General features: G+C 43.4%; 2 pseudogenes; one reads left to right on the top strand and one right to left on the bottom strand.

Annotated features, from left to right (window-relative positions):
* Nucleotides 1–11698: 11698 nt before the first annotated feature.
* LOC136522876 (uncharacterized) lies at nt 11699–13139 on the top strand (annotated as a pseudogene).
* A 3478-nt stretch (nt 13140–16617) lies between these two features.
* Nucleotides 16618–17953, bottom strand: LOC136523219 (uncharacterized; annotated as a pseudogene).
* Between the last annotated feature and the right edge of the window lie 6657 nt (nt 17954–24610).

The following is a 24610-nucleotide window of genomic DNA, read 5'->3' as shown; positions in this document are numbered from 1 at the left end:
GCACTGTCGTTTAGGCCATATTTCGAGGGGGAATAGAGTGATTGATTAAGAAATCAATTCTTTTGCCTTTAGAATTTTTAGATTTAGAGCAATGCATTGATTGCATAAAAAGAAAGTATGTTAAGAAAATAAAGAAAGATGCCAAACGAAGAGCAGGAATTTTAGAAATAGTTCACACAGACATCTGTGGTCTTTTTCCTATAAAGCGTGTAGATGGTTATGATTCATTTATAACATTCATAGATGACTATTCTCGTTTTGGCTATATTTATCCAATTAAGGAAAAATCGGAAGCATCGGATAAATTTAAGATATTCAAGGCTGAAGTTGAAAATCAGCACAACTTAAAGATTAAGGTAGTAAGGTCCGACCGGGGGGTACTATGGTCGACACACCCCATATGGCCAAGTTCCTAGACCTTTTGTAAGGTTCTTATAGGAAAATGGCAAAGTAGCCTAGTATTCTACATCGGACGAGCCTCAGCAGAATGGAGTAGCTGAAAGACGCAACCGTACCTTAATGGATATGGTGAGAAGCATGATATGTTACTCTACCCTACTGATAAGTTTATGGATGGAGGCGTTAAAAACCGCCATTCATATTCTTAATTGAGTGCCAAGCAAGTCGGTGCCCAAAACGCCGTATGAGTTTGAAAGGTCCTAATATGGCTAGAGGGGGGGGTGAATAGCCTATTAAAAATCTATAAATCAACTAGAGCAATTTGATTAGTATAACAAATAGTGAAATGCAAACTTGCTCTAGCTCTACAAGGGTTGCAAGCCACCTATCCAATAATTCTAGTTGTTATGATCACTAGGCACACAATCCACTAGGTCACTACTCACTAAGAGCTCTCACAATAGCTACACTAAAGAGCTCCACTAGATGAACTTAAACTACAAAGCAAGCTCTCAATTCTAGCTACTCTAAAGAGCTTGCTACAACTAGTTTGTAAGAATATAAATAAAAGAGTAGGGTGATTATACCGCCGTGTAGAGGAGTGAACCAATCACAAGATGAATGCTAAATCAATCACCGAAAGAATACCAAAGGGCAAGAGACAACCAATTTTCTCCCGAGGTTCACGTGCTTGCCAACACGCTATGTCTCTGTTATGTCGACCAACACTTGGTGGTTCGGCAGCTAAGAGGTGTTGCACGAACCTCGTCCACACAATTGGACACCGCAAGAACTTACCCATAAGTGAGGTAACTCAATGACACGAGCAATCCACTAGAGTTACCTTTCGGTGCTCCACCGGGGAAGGTACAAATCCCCTTACAATCACCGAAGATGGCCACGAACAATCACCAACTCATGCCAATCCTCCTCCGCTGCTCCAAGCTGTCTAGGTGGTGGCAACCACCAAGAGAAACAAGTGAATCCCGCAGCGAAACACAAATTCCAAGTGCCTCTAGATGCAATCACTCAAGCAATGCACTTGGATTCTCTCCCAATCTCGCAATGATGATGGATCAATGATGGAGATGAGTGGGAGGGCTTTTATTAAGCTCACAATGTTGCTATGTCAATGCAAATGGCCAAGAGAGTGAGCTTGAGCCAGGCATGGGGCTTAAATAGAAGCCCCCACAAAATAAAGCCATTGTACCCCTTCACTAGGCACAACACAGGGTGACCGGACGCTCCGGTCAAATCGACCGGACGCTAGACCTCAGTGTCCGGTCACGTGATGCGTGCCACGTGTCCCCTATCTTCAAATGTTAATCGCCCGATCTCAACGGTCAAGTGACAACTGGATGCAGCAGCTCAAAGTGACTAGACGCTGAACCCTAGCGTCCGATCGTTTCCAGTAAGCATCCAGAGACGACTTTTTACGACCGGACGTGTCCAGTCATGCTCGACCGGACACACCCAGCATCCGGTCACTCGACGACTCCTCTGTCCACTGCCATGTCAGTAGGATCGGACACACCCTGTCAGCGTCCGGTCACTGAGTGACCCAATGTCCGGTCAGAGACCGACGCTGCGCACCCTCTACTGCCACTGACCAGACGCGCTGGTCCAACCGAGACCAGCGTCCGGTCACTTACAGTGACCTCCGTCTTTTCTGTCTAGGGTGTCGGTGGCACCGTCGGACTGTCCGCACTCTACGGGCGGACACTCCGTCGGTGAAGTTCCTAACCCTTGATCAAATGTGCCAACCACTAAGTGTACCACCTTGTGCACATGTGTGTTAGCATATTTTCACAAACATTTTCAAGGGCGTTAGCACTCCACTAGATCCTAAATGCATATGCAATGAATTAGAGCATCTAGTGGCACTTTGATAACTGCATTTTGATACGAGTTTCACCCCTCTTAATAGTACGGCTATCGATCCTAAATATGATCACACTTGCTAAGTGTCTCGATCACTTAAAACAAAATGGCTCCTACTATTTATACCTTTGCCTTGAGCCTTTTGTTTTTCTCTTTCTTCTTTTCCAAGTTCAAGCATTTGATCATCACCATGCCATCACCATCATCATGATCTTCATCATTGCTTCATTACTTCGAGTAGTGCTACCTATCTCATAATCACTTTGATATACTAGGTTAGTACTTAGGGTTTTATCAATTAACCAAAACAAAACTAGAGCTTTCAGAGTTGTGGACAGGAAAGGAACCCTCACTTAACTATTTACATGTGTGGGGTTGTCCAGCTGAGGCAAAAGTCTTTAACCCAAACATAGAGAAGCTAGACTCCAAGACAGTCAGTTGCCATTTCATTGGCTATCTAGAAAAGTCAAAAGGTTATCGCTTCTATTGTCCTGACAGATAAACGATGTTTGTAGAAACAAGACATGTTGTCTTCTTGGAGGATGAAATGATCAGGGGGAGAATGGTAGCATGAGAAATTAGTTTTGAAGAGAAGCGAGCATATGTGCCCACTCCTATGGTTCAGGAGACATTCTTCAAGCTACCTATTGTTGTTGTACCAATAGTGCAAGACACTATAGCAACAACACCTATTGTTAGTTCTCCTGTGGCAACAATGAATGAACATGAGGAACCTATCTTTCAGGATCCCCTAGAACCCGTTGTCACACATGAGGGCGAGCAACAACGGCCTCATATAGTACAAGCATCATCTAATGAGGCCTCTAGAAGGTCTCAAAGAGTCAGAAGATCAGCCATTCCTAATGATTACGAAATTTATGAATATGAGGAATTTCAAATGGAGGATGATCCCACCTCATTTGAAGAAGCCATGAGAAGCACTCACTCATCCAATTGGCTTGAAGCCATGGAAGATGAAATGAAATCAATGAAAACCAATGAAGTTTGAGACTTAGAAACAATTCCTAAAGGAGCCAAGACAGTAGGCTGTAAATGGTTCTACAAAACCAAGCATGACTCCAAAGGAAATATAGAAAGATTCAAGGCGCGGCTTGTGGTGAAAGGCTTCACGCAAAGAGAAGGTATATATTATAATAAGATATTTTCTCTAGTCTCATGTAAGGATTCTTTTAGAATCATAATGGCGCTTGTAGCACATTATGATTTGGAATTACATTAGATGGATGTAAAGACGGCGTTCCTAAACGGGGATCTGGAGGAAAATGTTTACATGGCATAACCAAAAGGTTTTGTTGTGGAAGGAAAAGAACGTATGGGATGCCGCCTGAAGAAATCCATTTACGGATTAAAACAAGCTTGGATGAAAACAAGCTTTAAGACAGTGGCATTTGAAGTTTGATAGTACAATAAGAAAGTTTGGGTTTCAAGAAAATATAGAGGACAATTGCGTTTATGCAAAGTTTAAGAATGAGAAATATATTTTTCTAGTCTTGTATGTGGATGACATCTTGCTCGCTAGCAGTGATGTTAATCTACTACTAGAAACAAAGAAGTTCTTATTCTCGAAATTTGATATGAAGGATCTCGGTGAAGCTTCGTTCGTCCTAGGAATAGAGATTCACCGAGATAGAGAAAAGGGGGTTTTAGGATTGTCACAAAAGGCATACTTAGAAAAAGTTCTAAAGAAATACAATATGGAAAATTATAAGTCTTCACCTGCTCCCATAGTCAAGGGCGATAGATATGGAGAATTTCAATGTCCTAGGAACCACTATAAGATCGATCAAATAAAATCGGTTCTATATAATTTAGCTATCGAAAGTTTACAGTATGCTCAAGTATGTATTCGCCCTGATTTAGCATTTGTTACTGGGTTACTTGGTAGATATCAGAGTAATTCAAGAATAGAACACTGGAAATTAGTAAAAAAAGTTTTGCGTTACCTACAAGGTATGAAGGGTGTCATGCTAACGTACAGAAGATCTGATTCCCTGCACATAGAGGGGTATACAGATTCTGATTATGCCAGAGATGACAAAAAATCCACGTTAGGATACATATTCACTCTCACAGGAGGAGCTATATCATGGAAACCTCAAAGCAAATTGTCACTACATCGTCCACAATGTATGCCGAGTTTGTAGCATGTTATGAGGCCACGGGGCAGGTAAATTGGCTGAAGAAATTCATGCCCGGGTTGAAAGTGGTAGACGACATACATAAACCACTCAAGTTATGTTGCGATAATAATCCAGCAGTATGTTATGCCCACAACAATAAGTCAAGTGGTGCTGCCAAACACATTGACATAAAGTATTATGATGTGAAAGACAAAGTCCGGGATTATATAATTAGTCTTGAGCATATAAGAACAGAAAAGATGCTCGCAGATCCGCTTACAAAAGGCTTACCACCCAGCGTGTTCAGAGAACACCTAGCCGGTATAGGTTTAAAGGAAAGCCTATGGTTCCTAGATAATAAGGGCCTAGTTGAGAATCTGTTTCAAAACAGAGAAGTGCATTGTAGCTGTTTAATCTAACAGCAACTGACCATGACGATGAGGCACGCTCTATGTACTGATCTGTGATGGAATGGGAATAAGATAAAGTAAGTAAGTTAAGTTTAAGTAATAAGATGAGATCAAGGGGGAGATTGTTAGTGGTGATCTCTCTAGCTCGGCCCAACGGTCGAGTTGGGCCTTGACCTCGTGCCCTGATCGGGGGCATCCAACCCTACATGGTTGGTGGGCCCTCGTCACACTGTGCTATAAAGAAATGTGGGGGCCGGCGGCTCTTTTCACGAGGTTCACCGTGAGCAGCCATAGTCGCCCCACTGACAGAACCCTAATCCAATCTAGAGGGTGCGCAACCAGTGATGGGAAGCTCCACTGCCTCACCGCCACTAGACTACATCACCGGACTTCATCGTCGGGACACCGCACCACTGCTGGACTGCACCATCGGACTCCACAGCAACACCGACATCGCCATGGACTGCTCCAGCTCCTCCGCTAAGCCCTCCGACGGTCGGTTGTGTCTCACATCCGCACCCCTCTCTCTCTAGTTCCTCGTCATTGTTCATGTTCTAGGATATTTTATCCCGAATAGAAAAGGAAGTAGCCGCTAGATCTACGGCTAAGGTCATGTTATTCTATCAGTTTCAACTCCACACACTCCCTTCGAGGAAAAGGGTGGAGTTGTGAGAGCACCTAAAGAGGTGCTTCACAAACTCTAGTTTTTTATGGAGCTGCTCCACGGTGGAGTTTGTAGAGCAGAGTCTATGGAGCAGCCCAAATCCTTGACAACCAGAATACTATCCCTGACAAAAAAAAAGATTATGTGTCATGTCACTTCCTGTATCTACCTTTTTCATTTCTATTGGCTCTATTATCTTCTCTTGGGCATAAATTTTTTATCTCTTTCCTAAGATTTATGATATTGCATTATGGTCTTGGCCTTAAAGATGTTGAGGTTCCTAAGGGCACGTACAACGGGACTTTTTGAGCCGTCTGCATTTGAGAAAATTTGCAAAAACATCCCTCACAAGATAGGATGGGCTCGTCGTCTTGTGAGCGTCGGCTTCGGCCTGTGCTCCGAGGAATCAACTACGGACCAATGTGTGTGGGTGTGGGTGTGGATGAGAGGTGGGAGAGACGCAGTGCACAAATTTACTAAAACTTATAAAATCCATATAAAATCAAATTCGAATCCAAAATTATGATTCAAATTTTGTTAGGTTCTTTTCGACTGAAACTATAACCTACAAGTGATACAACACATGTTACACCTTGGAGGTCCTCTGTATATTTTATTTTGTGTAATCATTCGTATATTTTTTTAAAAAAAACTATTTTGCTCAATAAAAATTCAAAAATTACGGTAACCTACTCGTATCAGTACGACACTATGCAAAAATATATTCATGATGAATTATGTTGCCGAAATTACTTGTCTAAAATAGTGTAATTATATCATCTTAATTATGCTTGATCTGATTTGTATCAACTAGCAACACAATGGTATACAAGGATCATACTCATATTTAATCGTGGCTACATGTAAGCATTAAACAACCTGTAGACAGTTAAATGTATAACCCATTGTACGAGCTGTCTATTTGGTTGTCTGTACGTGAGTTTCAAAATCTTAGAGACATCATGCTGTCTATGGGTTGTACTTGCTCTAATGATACTTTAGGAGCCTGTGCTGACCTGCCTCCATCCATCAATGCGGTTAGAAAAAACATGTTATAAAAAAACCTTGCCTACCTTATTATGTGTTGCAATGTGGTTATACCAATGTAAAATCATTGTCACTTTTTAAACGCATGACAAATATTTGTTCACTAAAAAGCAACTAATAATATGCCATACTTTTTTTACTGGACTTCAACTTTTCTGAGGCTTTTCACTCTTGTTTTGCTGAAACAAATGTATCATTTGAATTTTCCTGGACAAAGTATATCAGTGTTGACATTTCTGGCTGTGCACTTCAAATGACCGAATTGATAAATATTGTGAAAATTGAGTGTAGGGGATTTCATTAGTTCAGACCCTAATCCTGACAGTATGCTCGAGGTCTTTCTGGTACAGTTCTGCTGTAATTTTGGTATATGAAAGGTTGTAGTGTCACCAGTGAAACCAGGATTGATATACATTTGGCAAATCATAATGGCACCAATCCTGGTCGTTCGCAAATTTGATACAGGATTCGGACCAGGATTGATAAATATTCGGCAAAATCATAATGACACAAATTGATTATAATAGAATATTGGTCGTACGCAAATTTGATACAGGATTATGTTATTCTGTCTTTTCTAGAATAGTGGCCGTACGCAAAATGCAAGTTATACGCAAAATGGAAGTTATTCTGTCTTTTCTAGAATAGTAGTCGTACGCAAAATTAATACAAGATTCTTCACATCACATCTTCTGTGACCATGAAAGCTATTCTACATAACACTCTACTGCTACTCGTCATCTGACGACAAGAGGATGATATGCCATGGTCCTCCCCAACATGCTCCTGGTCCACCTCGTCATCCTACGACAAGAAAATGATATGGTGAGCCTGCTCCATCTCCGCCATGAACCTCATCATCCTCCTCCGCAGCATGGCCCTCATCATCCATAGCATGGCCCTCATCGTTCTCCTCTGCATCAAGGTTCAGAATATATATTTGCACATATAGAAATATGCTCTAACGGAGCTATGTATACAGCCACATCATGTGAACAGAGGTTTTGAAAATGCTTGATAGTAGTACTAGGGTTGTAGTTAACCAAAATTTCTGTTCATTAACATCTTGGAAAGTTTATTAAACACACTCAACTTTCTAATTACATCGCAAGCCTAAAACAGAGGTTAACAAGGTCGAAAAAAACAGGAAGCAATGCCCCACAGAAGTGTCCAATCTGATAGTAATCTTCAGAAAATCACAACACCCAATCCTAATGTTTCTCAAAATTTCAGGAGCACAGATATCAAAGTTCCTACAACTTTGGTATTCACAAGTTTTGCAAAAAAAAGACCAGTTACAACACAAAAACATTTATCCAGGTAAAAATTGTACCTAAGTTCTTTACTCATTTCATCATCAGGACAGCACATGCCTAGATCATTTAATAGAACTCTAGGCTAGCTAAACAACTTAGGTAACACATGATTAATTCATTGCTACACTAGCAGATTTGAGTTATGGCGGCTAGATGGTTGATTACACGGAGAGTGAGTTCTTAAATGGTTAAGAAGAAATGATGTACTCAGGTTAAACTTATTACCAGACAATGTACTTATCATTCAAACAGGGTAGTATTTACAAAGCCTAAAAGGAACTCATGCACAGATAGAAGAAGGGGAATAAAGAAAAAACATTGTAATATTCAGTAAGAGAGAAATCAAGCCCACACTCTTGAAGAAATATGATCCTATTTACTTTAAAACTCATACTTTCAAGAACCTTCTTATGATTTGCACCAAGGACAACATCCTATAGTTAAACCAAATCTAATATGTTCAAGAACCTCCTTAGATTGGCATTAGGGATGATAGGTGAATGATCTTTATCATTTCGTCTACAAAATAGAAATGCAAAGTTACTCTTATACAAAAAATTATCATTTTGTCCACGAAATACAAATGGAAAGTCGCAATGTTGTTCCTACACCGAACATAATGAGGTGGGAGTGGAGAGTGGGAGGTAGAGAGAGAAAGTGATTGATGGGCCAAGGGTCCTCTCTGCCTTCCCCCTCCCCCTCTTTAAATGCGAGGTGGGCTGGAAGTTTTTCATTCTGTCATCTAGTGGAGCTTATATTTATAAAAGAGTCTCTAGAGGCTACAAATAGGCCCTAAGTATTTTCAAACAAGCCCTCAAGCTTTGTAATTGGGCGTAAACACTCTAATGGAGTCCCTATTATATGATACACCCTAATAGTAGCCTCTCAACTATTTGATTTTAATCGAAAGTACAAGACCCAATAGCTGAATACAACTAAGTGTGGCCTAATCACAACTCAGACTCAGCTGTGAGGACCACCTTTCACAACCTACGTGTATACGCCTCACTTAAAATTTCATCCCAAAGACCCTACGGGGAAAAGGGTATGACAAAAAGAGCACACACATGGCTTTTGTCTATACAGAGATCATCTAGAGATGCATGTGTGGTAAACTTCACTTGAACCTCCAAGACCTCGCCTTTGGTGGCTTGCACTTTTGCCTGGGCTTGGGCCCTCGATAGATTCTCTTCATATTTGAGCCTTCATGAAAGCAATGATGTAGCCGACACGTTTTCAAACTTTCATTCACAGATGTCTGGCAAGGTTTGCGTCTTTGAGTAGATTGCTTGTCCAATGCAATGTTGAGGATGTTGATGTCGATCCCCCTGCTGTTAATTGACGGCAAAGGAGAAGTCAAAGATGTTGATGTAGATGGCGATCACCCCGCTCCTAATTGATGGCGAAGCTAATGTTGAACGTGCCGATGTTGATGAAGATCCCTCCGCTCCAAACTGACAGCTAAGGCGAAGGCACATACATCAATGTTGATGGCGGTCCCATCACTCTTAATTGATGGTGAATGTGAAGTTGAAGACGCTGATCTTAATGGTGAGCCCCCTCCCGTTCCAAATTGGCAATGAAGGCGACGTCGGTGACACCAAAGCTGATGGCAAAGCCTCTCGATATAAATGTTGGTGTTTAATGACCAACAACCTATCATGGGGTTACCCAGACAGAGTTTGGGGAGCTTTCACATATGCAAAACTTAGTGGTAAACGCGAAGACAACGATTTATACTGGTTCAGGCCGCTAGAATAGCGTAATACCCTAGTCTAGTTAGGCGTGGTGTCTTTGCGTTGGGGTGTTGTGTATGATTGATTGGATACAAGGCGTGCACGCCTGCCTCTCTTTATATAGTCTAGAGGGTAGGGCGTATTATTCTAGTCCTAGCCGGATACAATTAAGGAGCTGTAGTTCTATTACAGAGACTAACTTTCCTAAAATCTGACTAGGTCGGTCCTTGATTACTTGGAGATCACGCCACCTTTGTTCCATGTCTTCAAGCAGACCTTGGGCCAGCCTAGACCTATGGCGGGTAGTCGGCCCAATGGAAAACCCTTATGTTGGCATAGGTGCTGTCGATGATACCGGGGCTGATGGCGAAGCTCCTTGGGCCTTTTGATGACACATTGTGGTGTGTGGCTAGGGTTAGTTTTGCCACTTGGGCCTTTTGATGATGCAATTGATGCGAGAGTTTATGCTTCTGCGTGATTGCTCTTCTAGCATTCGGGTGCACTTTTGACTCTTGACCTCTCTCGAGACTCCTGATCTCCTGTGGGAGTGACTGCAATTATGGGGAAACGCCCCTCTTCTGGTGGACTATAATCAAAACCCTTGGTCCAGTACCCGTCCTGCTCCTATGCGCACAGGAATAGGTATTGGCCCCTAAAACCACACCATCCTCTCATCCTCTGCGTTCATCAGCTCAGGTGAAGGCCGACAATCAGGTTTTTGGTGAGCATCTACATGCGATTGTGATCAACTACTTCCCGGCAACCTTCTGATCCTCTACTTCCTAGCATCTTCGTTGATGTGATTGGCACTACAACCTTTTGTACGACACCCAGCGGGACGACTACACCAATAAAGGCTATGTCGATTAATGGAAATGTCGACTAACTTGTTTCAATTGGATCAAACGTGCACATAATTGATGTCACAAATCTTTTAATAATCTTTTTCTGGATTAAGTTATGTCTGAATTTGTCTAAAATTCTAGCAAGTATCATTGGTTCAGATGCTCCTAGAAACATGGATCATATCATAATGATTGGTTCATCAACACTGGAGTTAAATAGAGAAGAAAAACTTTAATTGCACTACTGTTGATGATTCTTTAACTTGTATCTTTACATTATCATCAATTACATTCACATATAGATATGAACCAAAAGTTGATTCACTTTCTAACTAAACCTTTGTCAGGTTGGTTAACTCAAGTGAGGAGTGACAATAAGAAAGTGAGCTCTAGCGGTCGAGCTGGATGGTGATTAGCTGAGACACAAGGGTTATGCAAGGAATTGCTCTAACAATGAATGATATATGGGCATGGCCAGGAGAACATCAGAGAAATGTGCTCAACCTTGATGAGATACCATTAACATCGAAAACCTGATTGGGGATGTCACTAAGGCCAGTCTCAGTGGGAGTTTCATATGAGTTTCATTTCATTAATATTGTGACACGTCAACAAATTTGATGACTTGGTAGGTTAATTGTGAAGAGAGAGAGATAGAGAGAGTTTCATCAGCATGAAAGCCGCCGTCACAGCTACCAACACAAAAGCTGATGTGGCACTCTTTGGTAACTATGCTATGAAACTTGCCACTGAGATTGGCCTAAGATAAATATGGTAGACATGTTTATAGTATATAATCTATGGCAAGTATATAATTTATAGCAACAAAAGTTTGCGCATCAATTAGGAACCATTTCTAAATACAAATCAAACAAACCACCTTTTGTACTATAAACTCCTTGTATGTTAGGCTAATTAAAATAACAAAGTTAGAATTTTGAAATAGCTAGGGAGTAGTGTTAGAGGATTATGAGTCTAACGTGTATCTATATCTCTAATTATTATAGATTCTAGAAGTTATACTTTTTTTTGTTATAAAGAACTTTATATTTCGGATTCCTTCTATGCCCAGCACTCAGTTTTCTGCCGTAGAATCAACAAAGTGAGAAAAAACCATATGATTGGAAGCCAACCAAGCAGGCCATTGTTTGAATCACAGAACTATATGGGCCACATTCTTGAAGATGGGCCGGCTCTCTATGCCACTAACACACATCCTATTCCTACTCATGGGCTTCACCTACAACTCGTGTAGTCATCTAGCCCGGTAAACAGGATCCAGACGACCACACCACACCCTGGATGGTTCACGTTGTTGGACTCGGCCAAGTCTACGACCCGACCTTGGCTCCGACCATGGCGGCGTCCGCTGCACCGCACCCCGTCGTCGCCATGCCGCTGCATGCTCCTCGATCGCCGCCCCGATCATCTTGCGCTGCTCCTCAGTCCTCACCACCGTGCCTTTATAACTGACGATGGCACGCGCGTCGTCCTTGCAGCCGCAGCAGGCAGCGTCACCGTCACATAAACCACGCGTCGCGGTAGCTAGCAGCCAGCAGCCCCTGCGCGCCGCGAGCCGTCGTCCGTCATGGCGGACGTGCTGGTGGACTCCCAGCGCCGCGTCCTCATCAGCGGATACGGGTACGGCCTCCCCCCGCAGCCTGCAGAGAGCCTGCTGCTCGGCCGCCTCGACCAGATCGACCTCCGGGTACGTACGTCGTCGTGGTAGTTGCTGATGGGTGATGGCCGGCCGGTCATCCGGCCGCGCGCATGGACGTTTGTATTGTATACATCGTCCATGCACGCCGATGACGCGAGCACATTAATTGATGCCTCCATCCGTGTGGTGTTTTCGTGCAGCTGCGGCAGCTGGAGGAGCAGCAGCAGCGCCGCCCATCGCACGCCGAGCACGGCGCGCCCGCCCCGGCCAGCCGCGCGCCGGCGGCGCAGCACCAGCACACCAAGTCCATGCCGGCGGCGCTGCAGCACGTGCAGGTGCGGGGCGACCTCATGGACCGCCTCACCTGCTGGAGTCCCGCATCAGGCAGGTCAGCTGCGAGCTGGGCCTGGACGGCGGCGGCGGCGGCGTCGCCAGCAAGGCCGTCCATCACCAGTTCGGGCTGGGGCTGGGGCTGGGATCCTCCTCGTCCGTGCCGCCAGTCGAGGATCCCACCACGTGGTCCGACTCCGTGCCGGTGGCGGTGGTGGACCCAGCTTTCGGCGGCGGCAAGGTGCAGAGCAAGCCCGCGGCGGCGGCCGGCGGGAGCTGGAGCGCCGTGGAGATCCTACAGCGGGGCGCGCGCCAGCTCCACCGCAGCACCAGCAGCATTAGCAGCATCAGCAAGCCCAACCCACCCATCAAGGTGAGCTCCGCTCCGACGATCCACCGACGACGACGACAGAAAAAACTCTCTGATCGATTTCGCACATTGATCAGGGATTCCAGAGGCGGGCAAAAAGTTGAAAAATCTGATCTTGTTGTTTCATTTGATTTGAAAAAGGTGAACAAACTGAAAGAAACGAAATCCGCGTGCGAGAAGGAGAAGAGGAAGGCGGAGCGCAGCAAGTCTCTGACGAAGGCGGAGCGCAACAAGTCCCTGACGAGCAGGCTGTGGCTCATGGTTGGATGTAAGCATTAGTTGGATGCTGAAAAAGTGAAAAATTGCCAATAACAAGCATGGGATGAACTGATCTTGGTCGATCGTCTATATATATATATATATATATATATATATATATATATATATATATATATATATATATATATATATATATATATATATATATATTTGTAATTTGTGTTCCTACTCTGCTTTGATCTACTTCCGTCCATCATCATTAGTTGTACACAGGTCTGTATGGGTTTCACAGTATTATTAGTACCACTTCGATAGAATTCCCGCTTCAGTTTGCTTCGTGATGATAACAATGTCAGATACTCATATATTTTCACTTAAGATATGATGCTAACTGAGCGTACTCTATCTTGAGATAGAGCAGATCACTTTGTTGCATTATTGCAATCCTCTGGTACTGTTGATGGCATCCAATCCATCTAGGAGCATGTATGTATAGCATAGGCTTTCTATATGTCACACACTCCCCAAGTCCCCATTGTCAGCACACATGCTGTATACATCATCATGAATTCTGAACCTATCACATACAGAGCAGAGAGCACAATGTGATCCACCGAAAATGCTTCTGAAGAAACAAGTGCCGACCAGATGTGATGCATGCCAAACTGAAAAGCCTCGACGACAGCAGAGGACAGGCAGTAGTTACTAGTTAGGTGAGATCGAGAATGATCTATCTACGCGCACTAGAGTTGCTCAAAAAAAAATCTACGCGCACTAGCAGTCTCAGCTTCTGAATGGAATGGCCATGCATGCAAAGAGTTTCTGAATACTTCTTCAGACCCTGTGTTTCTTTCTGTCAAGACGCAACTCTGAACGAAGCTGATCCCTGTTGAGTGTCGACTGTCGTCACCTGCTGCATAGTTTATAGTAGTTGAGGGCAGCCGGCAGGCGGCAGCCGATCCTCGTCGTGATCGTGACGTGGACAGGACAGGTGACGAGAGGAGCAGAGACTGCATCAGCACACGAATCAGATCTACCTGCCCCTGCTCCAACGAGTAACACTAGCAGCCAACACTGCACGTTTGTATGCCTGGGATCACACTTGCACATTATATGATACATGTTCTAAGGTATGTGCTTCCATTTTAGTTCACTAAAAGTCAGAAACTATTGAACTGGAAGAATGCCATAACTTGTCATTTCTTCAGTTTTGATCTGTATCAAATACTTTGTGGATTATCCTGATGCACATTTGGGTCCATGGATGGGTCATCCTGTTGCATGTGTGTCAGCATGAGCACTGGGAGGTGATTCAGATGCTTCTGTTCTTCGGATGGACATCTGTCGGGATAGAAGACTTGATGCAATAATGCTATTCGTGTAGAAAAAGGAGCTGCAGAGGTAAAAAGGCTGCTAGATTATAAGAGAGATATTTACATAAGGCACTCTAATGTTTCACACCTTTACCCATTCATCACCATCAAATGTACTCTAGTCAACAAACATGCTCAGTTAAGCACATGTTTCTTAGCAATACAAATCTGTAGAGCACATGATTATCTTGTGAAATTTGATCTCTGAGGCCACTTGCCTTATAATTCTGGAACTTATTTATTACACCAAATTAACTTTATGTTATTTATTACACCAAATGAACTTTATAAGTTATTTATTAAACCAAATTTGATCTCTGGGGACACCATTAACCTTGATATATGTCCTGAATCCTGGTGATAATGCTTTGTGGAGATACTCCTTTTTTGGGGATAACAAGAGCAGTGGTTCGTGTAGAATAATTTCAGAGCGATTGTTATTTGGTTCTATACATTGCGAGTTGATTTTGGTCAAGCAAAAACCAAAGTATATTGAGGCCAATCCTTAATTAGCTCCAATGGCAAGCGTTGTTGGGTGTGATACTGCTCACCTGTGTTTGAGGTTTGCTTGACCCTGGTGCTTACACAATCATTTCTACTCCTTAATCACCTTGAACTATATATTTTTATAATCACCTCGAACCATGTACATATACTATCAATTTATATGTATTTTAAATCCACAATATTTTTTATTAATCACCTGCTGTTCAATTCCTTTAGGACCCACCCTCTTCATATACAGTTTTGTTAGATTCACTAATCCAGTATCATCTGCAAAAGGTAAACATGGTAAGATCACTTAACCTGTTATTAATGGTTCACCAGGATATATGTTAGAACAGGAAAGTAGCTAGACCCAAGCATCCAGTCAGTCGGCATCACTGAGCTCCTCAGATCCACCAATCTGTTCATGTTCTGCAATCAGTTAATAATGGCACCGACAAAATGTTTCTGAGGTAGTGCAGATGTAATGGTTATTGATGTTTGCTGGTGACAATGAACTTGACACACTTACTTATCTAACCAGCTCGAATCTTCCTTAGTGTTCTCACAGGATGTAGGGCAACAATCATCATTCAAGGAAGAGACATCTGTTAGAAACTTAGAATACCAAGACATTTGATAGATATGCTAGCAGGTATTCGAATGCCACTTCCCAGAGTTGAAGTGCTTCAGAACGGCTAGCCTCGAAAGACTGGAAAGTTAGCAGTTGTCACTAGCTACATCAGAAATGAAAACAAGGGGCAGAGTCGATGGATATACATAGGAAATGAAAAGACGGAAATTGTAGTATTTTGTTCCCAGAGTAGAAAGCTGTTGATCCAGCTGATCCAACCACAAATGTAATTACTTGCTCCACATTAGTAGTTCCAACTTCCATCCACAAATGTTATTACTTGCTCCACACCGGTGTAGATATTGGAATTTCTTTTATGAAAATGAGACAGCACCAAATTACAGGAGCTAGTACGACACTGAGAGGTTGTGATAATCAGGAAAGAAGGTTAACAAAAGAAACAACACCATACAAAAAAAAAAAAAAAAAAACACCATCACCCATAACAACTGTGGCCGCCGCGCTGGTTAGAGACATCAACAATAGCACGGCCGGTTGGAGACATCAACAATAGCTCGTTTAAATAACATCTGAATCGAGTTCTAAGAAAATATAGCAACTCTTTAAGGCCTTGTTTGGATGTGCATGTATTCATCTCAATCTACATTGGTTGAAGTGGATTGGAGTGGAATTGAATTAAATTCCATTCCATTCCACTGCAACACATGTGGATTGAGGTGGACACACATGCATCCAAACAAGGCCCAAGTCTTTAAGATTTGAGAAGAACATCAGTAGCAAGGTACTCATATGACAATGACACCAGGGTGGCTGGTTGGAGACATCAACAATAGCTTGTTTAAATAACATCTGAATCGAGTTCTAGGAAAATATAGCAACTCTCAAGTCTTAAGATGCGAGAATAACATCAGTAGCAAGGCACTCATATGACACCAGGGTGAATGAGCATGCTGCTAGGTCACACACAAAAGATACCACTTTTACAACTTAAATACTACTAGTACAAGCTAACAGAGCTGAATACCTCTGAAACAAGCGAAGGTTCATCACTTATACTAAGATTATTATTATGCTATAGGCAGCCTTAACTCGTTACCACACCAACCACACATGACAATAGTGCTACACCAACTTGTGGTCATTAGCTAGTTTTCGTCATCGGTGACCTCCAGCTGGTACTCAGCATACCCCCTGATGATGGACTGGCGTCGCAAGTACTCATGGAACTCACAATCAACCTCATATTGGGCGATATCACCAGCAAACATGCATTGGATGAAGGGATTGTGGGTAGTGTAGGTGAAAGGCTTGAAAGGGGGGTGATCCTTCAAAATAATATCAATGGACATCTTGTCCAACCTCCTAGTCACCATCTTAGTCTTCCCATTTCCGCCGGCCGATTCGCTGACCTTCATCTTTGCCTCCTCCTTCGATCCGCTGCCCTCCATCGATCCACTACCCTCCGTCTCCGCCGCCTCCTTCGATCCGCTGCCCTCGGTCTCCACCTCCTTCGATCCACTGCCCTCCATCTGTTAGTTAATAATTTTGATTTCATTAAGAAAAACAAACTAAATAAATGGAAAATAAAAATTAATAGAATTCCTTTTATTCTTCTTCAAATCCAAAAAAAAAATCTTTTTTATACATAGGTCATCGATTTGCAATAGGAAAAAGGGCTGCATGCCCTTCTAGTAAATAGTTCAAACTGTTTTATAGATGAGTGTTCTATATCAGATAAATTCACTAGCTATTTCCGCTAAAAGCATTTCGAGACTAATATTAATGTAGTTGTATTTCGAGACTAATATTAATATAGTTGTAGAAAGAGTACCCAAAGGAAAGCTATTGTGAAAATAAAAAATGCCTCGCTCGATCTCTTAGCCTTCTTCTTTGATCCACTGCCCTCCTTATCCTCGCTCCTCGCCTTCTTCTTCTTCAATCCGCTGCTAGATCTCTTGCCCTCCTCCCTCGATTGCTTCGACTTCTTCACTGATCTGGCGTTCGCCACCATCGCCTCGTCCTCCGTCGCAATCTTCTTCCTCTCCTTCCCGCCCTGCGACGGAAGGACAGCCATCAACTCGCTGCCCTCCTCCCTCGAGCTCTTCTTCTTCTCCTTCGATCCGGCCGCCTTGTCCTCCTCATCGGGCCCGGGCTTCTCTGACAGCGAACGGGAGCAAGTCGGGCACATCTCTAACAGCGAACGGGAGCAAGCCGGGCACCTCTTGGTCTCCATCATAATCATCCTCCTCCTCCGCAGAACCTGCCACTGCTTCTTCATCGCCTCAGCCGGCTCCTTCTCCTGGAAGGCCCGTGCAGCAGGACCGCCTGCATCAAGTCCCACATCTTCTCGGCTTCCGTCACCACCTCCTCGTCAGGATCGGGAATGGCTGTACGCTCCTTCCTCATCACAAAACCGGAGTACGTGGAACACATGACCAACTCCGAGGCGAACCCCTGCATCATCTCACCCCCGTTCTCCATCGTCCTCCTAACCTCCGGCCAGCGGTCAGCTCTTCTTCTAGACGTGGATGGCGAGGCTGCGGCTGCCTTAGATAGACCGATCAATATATGTGTATGATTCCCCCGTAAACCCTAGGTGCCAATTGCCAAATAGGCCAACAAACCCAACTCGGTATTAGGGCCCTACTTGGTTTATGACCCACTAGTCCTGCCAAAATTTGTGCATGCCAATTGCCAAAGTTACTTTGCCTTGTTGTTGTTGGTGCATGTCAGCATGTGCCAAGATATACTGTGTATGAAGCTAGTTGCCTGCATGGAAGGCGTGAAGGCGGCAGCGCTTCTGGGCACGAACAATGTTTGCCTGGAATCCGACGCGCAGTAGGTGATCTTTGGTGGGTGGCTTGTTGAAGGAGATCACAGCGGAAAATTTTGTGAATTTCCAAGCCAGGTATGTGCCGCGTGAATGTAATCGGTAGCTCATGAGCTAGCCTCTATAGGAAGTATGAGTGATAAGTTGAGTGTTCGTTACGCTGAAATTTGGCTGCTGTTGATTATGCTGATTTGTTGTGAGAGAAAAACAATGTTCATTCGTTGAAAAGTACTGTTGAAGTAGTGCTGAAAAACATGGCATGTAGCAATGGCCAGAGTGCCAGATTATATTATGCACTTAGTGTCAAGCGATTTAGCTGACCTGGTTAAGTAATGGAATTTAAAATTCCTTTCAAAATTAAAAAAACAAAAGTTGTGTTTTGCCAAAATTTGGTTATGCCAATGTATGTTTTGTGGCTTTAGTAGGTCAAGAAAATTGACTTGCCTTGAAAAAGTGACTAGGGTTTGATTGGAAGCTACTGCCTCCGTCTTAGAAAGAATGCAGTTTTTATTTTGCTAGGGGTCAAATAATTTTAATTTTGACCAAATTTATATAAAAAATACTAACGTTTATGACGGCAAATAAGTATCGTTAGATTCATTTTGAAATATATTTTCATGATAAACCTTTTGGAAGCATAATTATTTTATATAAACTTGATCAAACTTAAGAAAGTTTGACTTATCCAAAACCTATAATTGAATTCTTTTATGGATGAATGGACTAATAAGTAACAAAGTTTGGCCAGCGCCCGATCAGGTTGTTTTGGTTGATAAACGGGTAATGCATGGTTAGTTGCTCATAGTACTGGGTAGCTACCGTAGTCTTTCTTTCTGTTTTGTAGCTTGCTTCTCCTGAAACACTATCGATCTGGATGATGTATTTCCGTTACTTCTTTAATGGAAATGGGGGGATCTCCCTCAGTTCGGAAAAAAAAAAAAAAAAACCAAAGTTTGGCCAGCCTAGATATGGTTCATTCTCCGTTGCTTTGCACTGGCCAGATGGTGGGCGCCAAATGTGCCTTGTTTTGGCGAATGGTGGGAACCGTACTTTGTCAGCGAACGAACAATGTTTTTCTTTCATAATAAATCAGTGAATAGTACTTTCAGTCATGGCTTTTCAGCGAAGCGAACAGGATGACATATATTTCGTGACTAGCAACCCTTAAACCATACTCCCTCTGTCCCCAAATGGTAAGCATATTTTGATAAGCAAAAAGTCATACATAATAGATTTGACCACTGATTTCTCTAATAAAATGTTATTATTTGCTAAAGAATCAATATCATCATGCTTCATGCGGAGGTACTTGAATACAAATCTATTGACGTGAGTTTTATATCATAAACTTAACTTGTATGTAGTTTGAATAATTGTAAATTTGACCTTTTCCTGTATGAAATACAATTAATCATTTCAAAATTTAGGGAGTATCTCACAAATTACATTTCCAATTTAGATATATATAGACGAATACAAAATACTAGGGTTACGTAAGCCTGATACTAATTAATACCCTTAGACTGTCTCCAATGAAGGAACCCAAACGCAAAATCGGTATTGCACAGTGCTTTGCCTTGCCAGAATCATCCTCCAACAAAAGACCCATTCAAAGGACCTATTTTGGGTACGACGCCATCCAGAAGGCAAAAAAGCGTCGTCGACGAGAGACGACGCAAAATCTTGCACGGGACCGCGGACGAGACGACGGGCGGAGACGGCGGCCTGGGTCGGAGCTTTGGAGCGGGGAAGACGGCAGTGGAGGAGCCGCGCTCGCCACGACCGCCGGCGGTGGAGGAGCCGCGACCGCGACTGGAGGAGTGGAGGAGCCGCGACCGCCGGCAGTGGAGGAGGCGCGCGCCGGGAGTGGAGGAGCCGTGCTCGCCGCGACTGGAGGAGCGATGCCGCCGCAAGAGGCGCGATGGGCGTCGCAGAGAGGGGGCCGCCGCCACACCTGCCTCCGCGCCTGGCCGTCACGCTGGAGCTCCGCCCAGATCCACGCGCCTGCGGAGGCGCTCCAGAGCCGGATCCCGCTGGGGCGGGCTCGATGGAGCTGCTGCTGGAGGTGGTGGCCGTGGCGCAGGGGCCCGGCGCCATCGACGGCGTGGACGGGGAGGACGTCCCCAGGGGCGCTCCCGCGCCGGAGGTGGCAGCGCCCGACGTCGTCGTTGTTGGGCGCGTGGAGGGCCGCGGGGACGGGGGCGCCCCAGCACCAAATCCCGTCAGGGAGGCCTCGGAGCTGCTGCTACCGGAGGCGGGCCTGCGAGAGGAGGAAGGGAAGATGCGGCGGCGCTCGCGAGAGGAAGAAGGAAAGAGGACGCCCTGTTGCGCCCGACGGTTGGAGAACGGAGTTTATGGGTCATGGACCCTTTCACTGTGCGCGATGTAAACCGGCGAATGCGTCTTGCTTTTGGGTCCTCTTCGTTGGAGTCAGTCTTACAACAAAATAAATTCCTTGATTGATTCTATAAATCGGTCGGATGTTCAGGGGCTACATCTAACAGGTGCACTCACACGCCCTCTGAGTACCGATCGAAGCCTCCATCTACCCTGAGCAATGGGAGGGTCGGATGAGCCCACCATCGCTCGGGAGGCCTGGGAAGAAAGGTACTTCACTAGAGAAGGGAAGCTCACGCTCCGAGGGGACACATTAAATTAAAACGATTTCAACAAACAATGCTTGAGATCGTGACATTACCCAGAACCATGAATGAACTACATATATTCTTTCAAGAAAAAAAAAATCGATTATGACCTATAAAGATGAGTTATGTGAATATGCAGTACAGCAGTAGCATGCTACGATGTCCACTTGTCCAGCATATATAGCATTTGGTTGGGCCCATGCGATGCGGCTCCAAGAACAGGCAGCATGCACCTGCCAGGTTGGAAAAAAAAAATCCAGTGGATACAGTATTATATTTACCGAGAGCCGGTGCATACTGCTGCAGGATGGAGGACACGTGTGCAGTCTGCAGATCCTACGTTCACTTGTGAAGCGCCGTGCCGTGCGACTCCGACGTCGATGGACCACGAGCCGAGCGGAGCGGAGCGGAGCGGAGGACTCTCCATGTATGCACAGGTGTCAGCCAGGGAGTGGCGGTATGCACCAGGTTGCAGTGGATACCGGATGCACTGCCCTGCCACTCCCTCTGAAAGGATTCTTCACTCGATCACTTCCATGAGAGCCTCCATATAACAAGCTAGAACGACACTGGAAAAGAGTGTCGTGCGGTGAATTCTAAGCTAGCGACCTTTCGTCAGTTGACATGATAGCTAGCTGCTTTTGAAGAAGAGGTTCAGATGACTCAGGAACTGCTTTTGAACAAACTCAGCTTATCATCTTCCACCTTGAGGTGCATAAATTTAGTTAAGGAATCCCAAAAGTTAATAAGCAACAAATATGTTGATCTGCCTTTCGCTAAGTGTTTTGAGTTTTACAAAATAGAGCACAGGAGTGAAAGTCACAACTATGTTCAGAAGCATACAATGAAGTCCATCCCATTAGATGACTAGAGCAGACGAAAGGTACTCCATGATGAGTTCGTCTTTTGGACTAACTTATAGTGGCAGAGCAGTAACTTTTGACCACCAGGGCAATTTACAAGAAAGATAATGTTCAGAGAAAAATCGAGAAAGTTTCAGCAAACCACTATATATAACGTACTTTATTATATAAAAAAACACAGCAGAACCAGTTCAAATTAGTAAGCCGAATTCATCAAAGGAACCAAATAAATACCTTTCGCTTACTGTCGGTTTTCTAAAGCAAATAGGGTTCACATGAAAGATGCACTGTGGTCCTGAGAACCTAGTGAGGCAGTAAAACCAAAGCTACATTCATCATCAGCACCTACTGCTACTGGTGCAGCTTCAGAACTTCTTGAGCTCACAGAATTCTCTCTAAACTACTAAGAGGCATGTGTCTAGGACTCTGCTTTAGACTAGCACAAAACTGACTAGACAACACTCTAAAACCACATTGGCCAGTGCTTTGTTTTGCATTCTTTAAACAGGACAGAGAGGATGAATTAGTGGCAGCAAAAGGTCATATGAGATACAAAAACATATTATAAGTCTTTTGTTGAAAATTACTATGAAAAAAACACAAAATATCCTAGAAAATGAAGCAGACATGCACGACACAGGGAAAGCCAGCAAGGATGACTTGTTTATTAGTATTAACAAAGATAGATGACAAACTAGGACACAACCACAAAATCATGACAAATATAGAATGACAAATGCTCTAGCACAAATCACAAGTAACAATTTTTTTCTATAGGATGACAAGGACAAAAATGTGATGTGTGCTAGCACAAATCACAATAAACAATGCAAAGGTGTGTTAGCACAAATCACAAGAAATAATTTTTTCTATGAAAAGACAAGGACAAATAATTGGTGTGTGCTGGCACAAATCACAAAAAACAAACTTCAATATGTGTTAGCACAAATTACAATAAACAATTTTTTCTATGTAAGGATAAGGACAAAAATGAGATGTGTGCTGGCACAAATCAGAATTAACAAAGTTCATGAAGTGTTAGCACAAATCATAAGAGATAATTTTTTTTTTTATGAAAGGACAAGAACAAAAACTTGGCTTGGGCAAACACAAATCACATATTCTCTCCTCTAAAATGAGTTGCCACAAATCAGAAAACAACTTTTTCTCTATAAAAGGACAAGGGCACCACAAATCACAGAAAAAAAAATTCTCTACGAAAGGACAAGGACAAAACGACCAGCAAGCTGGCAACTCCGCCACCAACAACGCGACCGTCTGGGCTCTAAGAATTAACTATAGTACTTATCATCTGTGTAAAATTAATAAAAACCGAGGAATGACCGACCATCAAAGTTTCTACAAAACTAAACAACTTTAATCAACAAAACCCCATGATTTTATCAAGATTCTAGCACCGTAGTTAATTTTTTAGTGAATTCACTATGGTTCTGCGGGTCAGAACTGAAGCTATTCGATCTGCAGGTCAGTGCAGGAAGGGAGACAGAGATTATGAAGAATGGAAAGAACAGAGCAGCCCCGGCGGCTCCGTCCGTGGCACTAATGGCCTCATCCACGCCTGCCCCTGTCAGAAACCGTCGTGCCACCTAGGAGCGCAGCAGCAGCAGCACTGCCGGTCTCAACCCTGCTCCAACCAGCGCCCGGTCGCTCGTCATCTGCCGCGGCTGCGAAAAAGCAACGGCACACACGACAAAAAACCAACCCAGAAACCATGAAAACCTAAACAACCAAAACCTAATTAACGGAAACAACTACAGAAACAACCACAACCCAATCAATCATGCTAGGAACACCAAATTTCTGATTGGCAAGCAGAAAATCAATGTCAGAACCAGGTTTCACTATCATTGTAGTGGACACACTGCACAGCATAATAATAATTGCATACATTATCAACTGCATAGAGAGAAATGACAATTGTATAGAATAGATCAGGGCTTATAGATGATAAGAACGGACCAATATTGAGTGACAGTGCAGTGGCTGCTCTGAAACTAGAATGAAACCACGTACAGCCCAGTACACCACCACCCAAGTCAACAAAGTTGGAAGGATTCTTGTGAAAGAATGATTTCCTTACTAATAGGCAACCCTGCAAGCAAAAAGGGACATATTGCATATCCTCATAACTAAAATTGCTGTGCTCGGTACTTGCAATTTATATCATTGTTGATTGTAATTAATTAACCGAATGATTTATTTGTTTTGTTTTCATGGATAGGAAAGATTAATAAGAACAGAGCACTACAACTACTATGGAGAAGAACATCAAAAAAAAAACTCAGTAGTATACTGTGGATGCATCCTATTTCTGTAGTACTGCACCAACACAACTTCAAAGTAGCTGGAGCATATTTTCAAAGCTGAGGTTTTCTGAACTCAAAACTCAGTATTCCATATGAGAAAATTCTCTATTAATTTAGAGGATGGAAAACTGAAAGGTCCTGCCGAACTGAAAGAGATGTTCTTAGATAATCGTGGCCGGTGGGCTTCATTTCAGTTGGGCTTTCAAACTAATCGAATTTAAAATTTGAAAGAGCCCAGTGGTGGTGGGTGGGGAGCAAGCAGCGAGCTCCAAGACTGGGAGCAAAGAGGAGCAGGTCACATTTGCGAAAAACAAATTCAAAGCCATGAAAAAGATGGCAAAAAAAAAGAAGCTGATGGAGACTGCACCTCAAGAATAGGGGCTTTGGATCTGCGCGGAGATTTTGTTGGTGTTGTTTGTGTGAGTGTGTGTGGTTTCTTTCTTCTTCTTTTATATATATATGTTTTTATATAT

The sequence above is a fragment of the Miscanthus floridulus genome, chromosome 18 (genome assembly GCF_019320115.1).
Source record: "Miscanthus floridulus cultivar M001 chromosome 18, ASM1932011v1, whole genome shotgun sequence".
In the NCBI taxonomy this organism is placed as follows: Eukaryota; Viridiplantae; Streptophyta; class Magnoliopsida; order Poales; family Poaceae; genus Miscanthus; species Miscanthus floridulus.
Note: the sequence above shows the minus strand (reverse complement) of the source record. Positions and strands in the feature narration are given on the sequence as shown.